Raw genomic sequence first — 7,168 nt, forward strand, 5'->3', positions numbered from 1 at the left:
CGAATCTCTAGGGTAACACCACACTATCAATCACTTAACACTTGCAAGTAATACATGAATTCATATTGTTGTGCTAAATGTGCAATCACATGCAATATCATATGTAAGTGTTCACTAGTTATGCTGTGCAATGAGTAAACGAGCGACGAACCTTGCTATCTGGAGCTGAGTGTCATGGTCGTATTCTTGTTTTCAGAACTGTTCGGTTATAGTCTGGTTTTATAACATCGTTTTAAAACCAAGTTCACTATAACCAGTGGCTCTGATACCAAACTGTCACACCCCCAAAATACCACTTGCGGAAAACACCGCGGGACGTGTGACGTACCAGGATCTTAGCCACCAATCACATTGAACTGATATATATGTTTGAATAAAACTTCCTTTCATTAACATAAAGTGTTACAAAAGATTACATATAACTTATTGTATACAGCGGAAGCATAACTTATTGTAAGGTATTTCATAAACCATGCGTTCGTAAACCAATAAACTTGTATTGCGAATCCATGTGGCACGACCCATGACTACTCTAGCCTCCCAGACAGCAAGTTCCAACTGATATCAACCTATAGACCTGCAAGCATGCAGACAAGTGTGTCAGACGACGCTGGTGAGTTCAAAGTTTTGTTAACGTGATTAGATACCAGTTACCAGATTAAAGCGATTCACAGATTCGATGATTTGATTTGATGTTGTTATTAACTCGATTACCGTATGTGGCGACTAGATGTGAATGCCCAACCCCAATGCCTCCATTTAGGCATTGGTCATGAGGTCAAGGTATCAAACAACCTTGAATAGATGTAAGGGGTCTTATATGTACACGATGAAAATGCCCAACCCCAATGCCTCTAACTAGGCATTGGTCATGAAGTCCAGGTAATTAGTTCACGCCCGTCCTTTCGGCCCGGTGTGAGGGTGCCAAACCTAATAGCGCTATCAACTAAATACCTCGTTGCTTCTTCAGCAACACGGTAGATGTATGGGGTCTTACATGATTTATACTGTGTTCAATAACCAACATCCCAAATAAACAGTTTACCCAGTATTCCATTCCGAAACGTTTACCAGATGTCCCAAACCACCGGGACGCATGCTTAGAAAAGTGCAGTGAACTCACCTTGGTTTGCTCGGTAAGATTAATTAACGCACGTTTTCCAAGTTAGTCAACCAAGCCCTAACGTAATTACCAATGACTGTCAGCTTCTTAAAAACATATGCAAGTTGTAACACGTCTTACACAAACAACATACACGTATAATCGTACAAGTTGTAACAGTTGTTCATGAAATCCACATTCCATAACATACATTGTATTAGTTCATGAAAGATGTCTAGCCTCCTATCAGCTCATTTCATGTACACATTTAACATTCATAAGTCACATAAATGTGTGATCCACATCCCAAGTGTGCAATAGATAGTGTGCAGCCCAACCAATATAACCACCCCAAACCATAATAATTTCATCTAATAATTTCTGCAATCCAGTTTAACATATATGCGACCGACCGAAAACATTACAGAACCCAAGTTACCCAGCACCTGTGAGACCCACCTGGTTGGCATGTAATTCCGATTGCATATACAGTTCCAAAGATCAGCATTTAAATCCAAATGTTTATGAACTACTACTTTAATTAACGCCTACCGAATCATTAATTTTACATAATCACCACATCAACTTTATAATCACGGCACATTAGATCAGTTATCATGTCATCAATATCACTATGATTCACCTTTTTCAACAGTTTTCATCAACTAAATTGCTTAACAATTTAATAACACAAGAACCATCCCACTAACCCACAACTTTAATAATTTAAACAATTTTCTATCTCTAATCGGTATCCAAATCAAATACTATGACAAATATGCCAATCACATGTGATCATTAGTCAAACAAGAAGGAATTTTTCAAGAATTATTTATCATTGTTGACAATTCAATACCCACTCAAACTAATTATTTATCATGTGCAGACTTCACACCTCTTAATTACCTTCTCCACTATTTGCATCATGTTTGAATCTTTTTAATTAATTAAACTTACACAAGGTCGGTCCACACAAAAGAGTTGATGCATGTGCAGACCTACTTGATTCCATGTGCGGACGAATTTGTTTAATATGTTCAGACATAATTGTTCATCTAACCTCAGACTATTTTAATTAACCCCAAGTGCAGTCATACAAATCAATGAAGCTCGGACTATAAAAAGATCTTGAAACAAATTCGGACATAATCACATAACCCTGACTGCCTATCTCCATTAAATGCGGACTACATATCATTCACATATACTCGGACTCATAATCATACTCAAATCACAACATGGCCGATTATATTCAGTTGATTAATATCACTGGTTTAACACTCTAATCGCAAATTCATCAATGGTGTAATACCTGATCAACACTTTTATTCATAATTAAGTATAATCAACAAGCAAGAGATACAACCAAGACATGATATACACTGACCTAGAGGTGTAGAGTGAATGAGTTGGAAGGAGGTAGAGCTTCGAATGATGATGATCACCACTGGTTCCAAGGGAGAGGAGAAAGAATACTAGGGTTTGTTGTGGTTTTTCCAAAACTTACGTGCCCCCTCCCCTAACTAATATTCTACGGGACACATAAAGGATGGGCTCAAATGAATGACTCGGGCCAGACACATGTGGGCCGAGGTCAATTAGAGGTGGCTACAGTGTGTGTGCAGTCCACTTTTATGTGTGGCCCAACTTAGCTCTTAGGCACCTAAAATGGCCCACTACACACTCAAACATACTCAATCACGTTTTACATTTAACATGTTTATTAAAGTCTTTAACATTTTTTTTTTCATCGTAAAGAACGTAAAAGAGAAATAATAAGAAAACAGGATCACGTGACTAAAAGACACTGACCTTGAAAGTTTGGGTTGTCACATCATCCCTAACTTGAAAGAAATTTCATCCCGAAATTTGATAAGTAAACCACAAGTGACACGGTAAACCAAAAGTAACACAAAGCGGCAAGGTGTTTGATTAGGATGACTGTGGATTTTCCTCGGGTGCCACAAAAAGTACCATGGCTAAAGTGCAATTGTGCATTAATATTTCTTTCTATCTATGCATAATATGTTTTTCTTATTTGAATTTACCAACATGATATAGCACATGTACAATGAGGAGACATTTGAATGGTAAAGCAGATATGTCGATACCCTAAAGGTAAGAATGATATGTGTTTATATTTTACTAACCTATGAAATCTAGTTTCGTTAGTCTTGTAGATGTAAAGAATGTAACACAACATAGTAGTGGATCTTATGGTATTTGTTTGCAAGAGGAAGCACTAGAAGTCTCACAAGAAGATTTTACAACATTACTCAATATAAAGTATTGCACTTCAAGGCATCAAACAACAAATTATTCTACAAAAGTTTTGAGTAACATTCGAGGAAGATGGACACATGTTACTTAAAGGATACATATTATAATGAGGGGGAGATTTTTTTTAAGTTGCACTCTTTTTCCCTTAACTAAGTTTTGTCCCATTGGGTTTTCTTAGTAAGGTTTTTAACGAGGCAACATATCTGATCCAGAAGTATCAGAATAAGAAAATACGTGATGCACTCTTTTTCCCTTAGCTGAGGTTTTGTCCCACTGGGTTTTCCTAGCAAGGTTTTTAACGAGGCAGTTTCACCAAGCGTATTGAAAGTATGTGGATAGTCAGGGGGAGTGTTATGAATGAGTCATTTATATGGTGACTCTCCACATACATAACTCATATCTCTTTGTTTTCTTTGTATTAATATATATATGCCTAAATATATAGAGCCATTTGTATATGGTGAAGATTGATTAATGAATAAGAATTCTCTATGTTCTATTCTCTACATAATTTTATAGTTTTATTCTCATGTTTATATAATTATATATTAGTAGCTAATAGACCATTGTTTTACAACAGTAAGAGAAAAAAAGTGTAATATATCTATTATTGATAAATTTAACCATTATATGAGTAAACTCCAAGCCAACGTTATTGATGGGCTGCCATCGATAGGCCCATTGCGACCCTTGTTGAAAATCCAGATTTGGAGGACAACAGAGTAAAGGTTGGGCTCGAAGCTCACTTTTGATATTAAATGAATAAAAAATATTTATTTAACTTTATATATATAATTACTAGGTTAGAATCTCGTGTATTACATGATTTGAGTAAATGTAATGCTATATACATAATAACAAAAATATGTATTTAGCATTGCCCATTTACACCAACATGACCATAAAATAATAATATAAAGGTAACTTAATAATACTTTATTTAGATAACCCGCTTGTCATTATATATATAGAGACCGATTAACGTACAATAGTGTTTATCGTGCGAAGCGTACACGACCATCTCAACTGCACATTTGTGTCTTCAATTGAACATGGTGGCACAATAGTAATTAACTAGGCGTAACTACGCACGTTATTGGATAATCACGCATGGGTTAGGTTAAACCCTAATCACGCACGTTATTACATTATTATGCACGTTATAAAAAAAAAACCAAAACCCGCATACCACCAAACATGAAAATTACGTATATAAATTTGTAAGTTGTTTAGCATTGTTGTGTTGTACTCTTTGCTTTATGGGTGTTTTAGGCATTTGGGTGTTGCACTTGCTTATTATTTTGTTGTACTTTTGTTAGGTATATAAGGTTAAACCCTCATTTGTAATAATCAATCCATTTGTCCCACCGCCTCACCAACCACCGCTGCTTACCCACTCCGTTGCTAACCCTCTACGCCGCTCCCTTCATTTTATTCCTACTGTTTTGTTTGACGATTGGTTGTCTTTAAACACCTAAACCCTCATTGCCACCGACTCACCTAACTCCTCCCTTTCAAAGTTGTTGTCACCAATGATTCGTTACACAGCTCTATGCTTTCAGTTCCGGCTATTGATCGGTTTCAGTTAACCCTCTAGGGTTTTCAGGTTCAATTCTTTTGGTCTGTTTTGAAATTTATGGCTATATGATTTTGTAACCCTTCGGGTTAAGCCTTTAGGGATTTCTAGTGGGAACGCATTAAACGCTGTCTGACCTATTTCATGTTTTTGTGGGTCTAGTTGGGTTGGTCACGATGAGTCAGCTCGTGATTTTGTGTATTTGGTTGGTTTGGTGACGATGAACCTGAGAATCGTTTTGCATGTCTATATGTTAGAATTATTAAACTAGTTATGTTATGTTTGTTATATTTATTCGGATTTATCAATAACTAGGAACACTTATATAGTTAGTTTTATGATATGTATATGTAATAATCAAGGGATAAGCGGGAGTTCATTTTAAATAACTGTGATAAACAGTTACCCGCCAAAATCCCGGAACCGCCAAAAATGTCTAGTATAAATTCATGTCACCGGAATCCATGTCCGGTACCAAGACATTTCTGTTACATTAGAATTGTCCTTTCGATTCCAATTCTGCACACACAACTCTCTTTTGTTATTCATTTTTCTGTTATTCGTTTCTGCACTAATCAATGGAGAACACGAATGGAACTATGTCTGCAACTTCCGCTGTCAATATGGGTCATCTTCCCCAACATAGTGGTATCAGAGCGATGCCGGGAAAGATGAACCACACCGAAATCAAACCAACCTCTACGCTACTTCCTTGTCAACACTGCACGGATGAAGCAAAGAAAAAAAACAACCGAAATCCAATAGAAAAGATATGTTACTACTGCCGACTACCGGGGCACAAGATTCATGCGTGTAAAAGGAAGGAAACCGATGAAGCAACACAATTAATAAGGCAGGCAATAAACGAAGGAGTACAGAGACAAGATGGAGATGTCAACAATCATCAAGAGATGATCGTTGTTGGTACCGAAGGAGGATTATGGAATGATATTTGGTACGTAAGTTCTGTATTTAAACATCATATTGCCGGAAATTTAAACGTGTTCAAACGAATCAAACATATAATCGGGGTGAATACACGCACGGGGGAACATAATTTTCTGTTCACAAGGGGAGTTGGATCTATAGAAATAAAAAACGGAAATGAAAACATGAGAATTCAAAGCGTCTTTTATTCACCGGAACTCGATCGAAATGTATTGAGTTTAGATCAATTGACGTTGCAAGGATTCACGGTCAAGAAGGCCGGTGATACTTGTAGAATTTATCCAATGTTTTCGTGCCCGGTGAACAACTTGTTCAATGAAACAAGTGGGATGACACGGGAAGAAGAATTAGGTTTACAAGAAAAGCAAAAGATCATCGAAGAAAACGTTCTTGATGAAGAATTCAAACAACGATATTTGAATTCTTATTTTGAGGAACTCAATCTGTCGTCACAAGAAACGGATTGGAGTGTCATGATTGTAAACGCCATGGAATTTAGAGAATTTGAAGACTGCAGAGCCTTCATGAATCTGCTTGATGATCGAGATTTTGTTATCAAGTATAAACACATACTTGATACAAAATTTGAGGAATTAGTAAAATGGTTCCTATGCAGTTATATGGGGATAAGAACTAGGCAAGTTCCACCAGTGGATTCATACAAACGGAGGGTTAATTTACTTAGCCTATATCTACTCGTAGCCATGGATGGGGGTTATCAAACAGTGACAACCGAGAACACTTGGCCTGCAATCGCCAAAGATATGGGTTTCAACTATGAGGATGGTGACTACATGAGAGCCACATACGCCGCATACCTTGATGTTTTAGAGTATTATTACAACTTCAATTATGTACAACAGAATATGCAGGACAAGAAGATGGTTCTGGACGAAGGAACATCCTCAGGCATGCAACAGGAAGGCTTGAAGAATGCAGGATCGGTCAATAATGCAGAAACTGGAAATCAAAGTGCGGTTGAGATGGAATCCGTTGTTCTGTTTGCTGGAGTAGACGATGATGACTGGAGTAAAGGAAGCGAAGAAAGCGCTTCAATTTCAATTATGCAAAATGGGCAATGGACGAAGCAAATCGCAGCGTAATGGATCAAGCTCGTAAACATAACCTAGTTTAAGGGGGGTTATGTTAGAATTATTAAACTAGTTATGTTATGTTTGTTATATTTATTCGGATTTATCAATAACTAGGAACACTTATATAGTTAGTTTTATGATATGTATATGTAATAATCAAGGGATAAG

The 7,168-nt window shown here is 36.9% G+C and overlaps 1 long non-coding RNA gene across 1 annotated transcript; it reads right to left on the bottom strand.

Moving 5' to 3' along the window:
- Positions 1-364: 364 nt before the first annotated feature.
- Positions 365-2,598, bottom strand: LOC110937921. The gene is made up of 3 exons (XR_002591119.2): positions 2,490-2,598; positions 1,124-1,180; positions 365-577 (listed from the first exon to the last, which is right to left on the bottom strand). It is a non-coding gene; the product is annotated as an uncharacterized LOC110937921 (long non-coding RNA).
- Positions 2,599-7,168: the final 4,570 nt, after the last annotated feature.

Source organism: Helianthus annuus, chromosome 1 (genome assembly GCF_002127325.2).
Source record: "Helianthus annuus cultivar XRQ/B chromosome 1, HanXRQr2.0-SUNRISE, whole genome shotgun sequence".
NCBI lineage: Eukaryota > Viridiplantae > Streptophyta > Magnoliopsida > Asterales > Asteraceae > Helianthus > Helianthus annuus.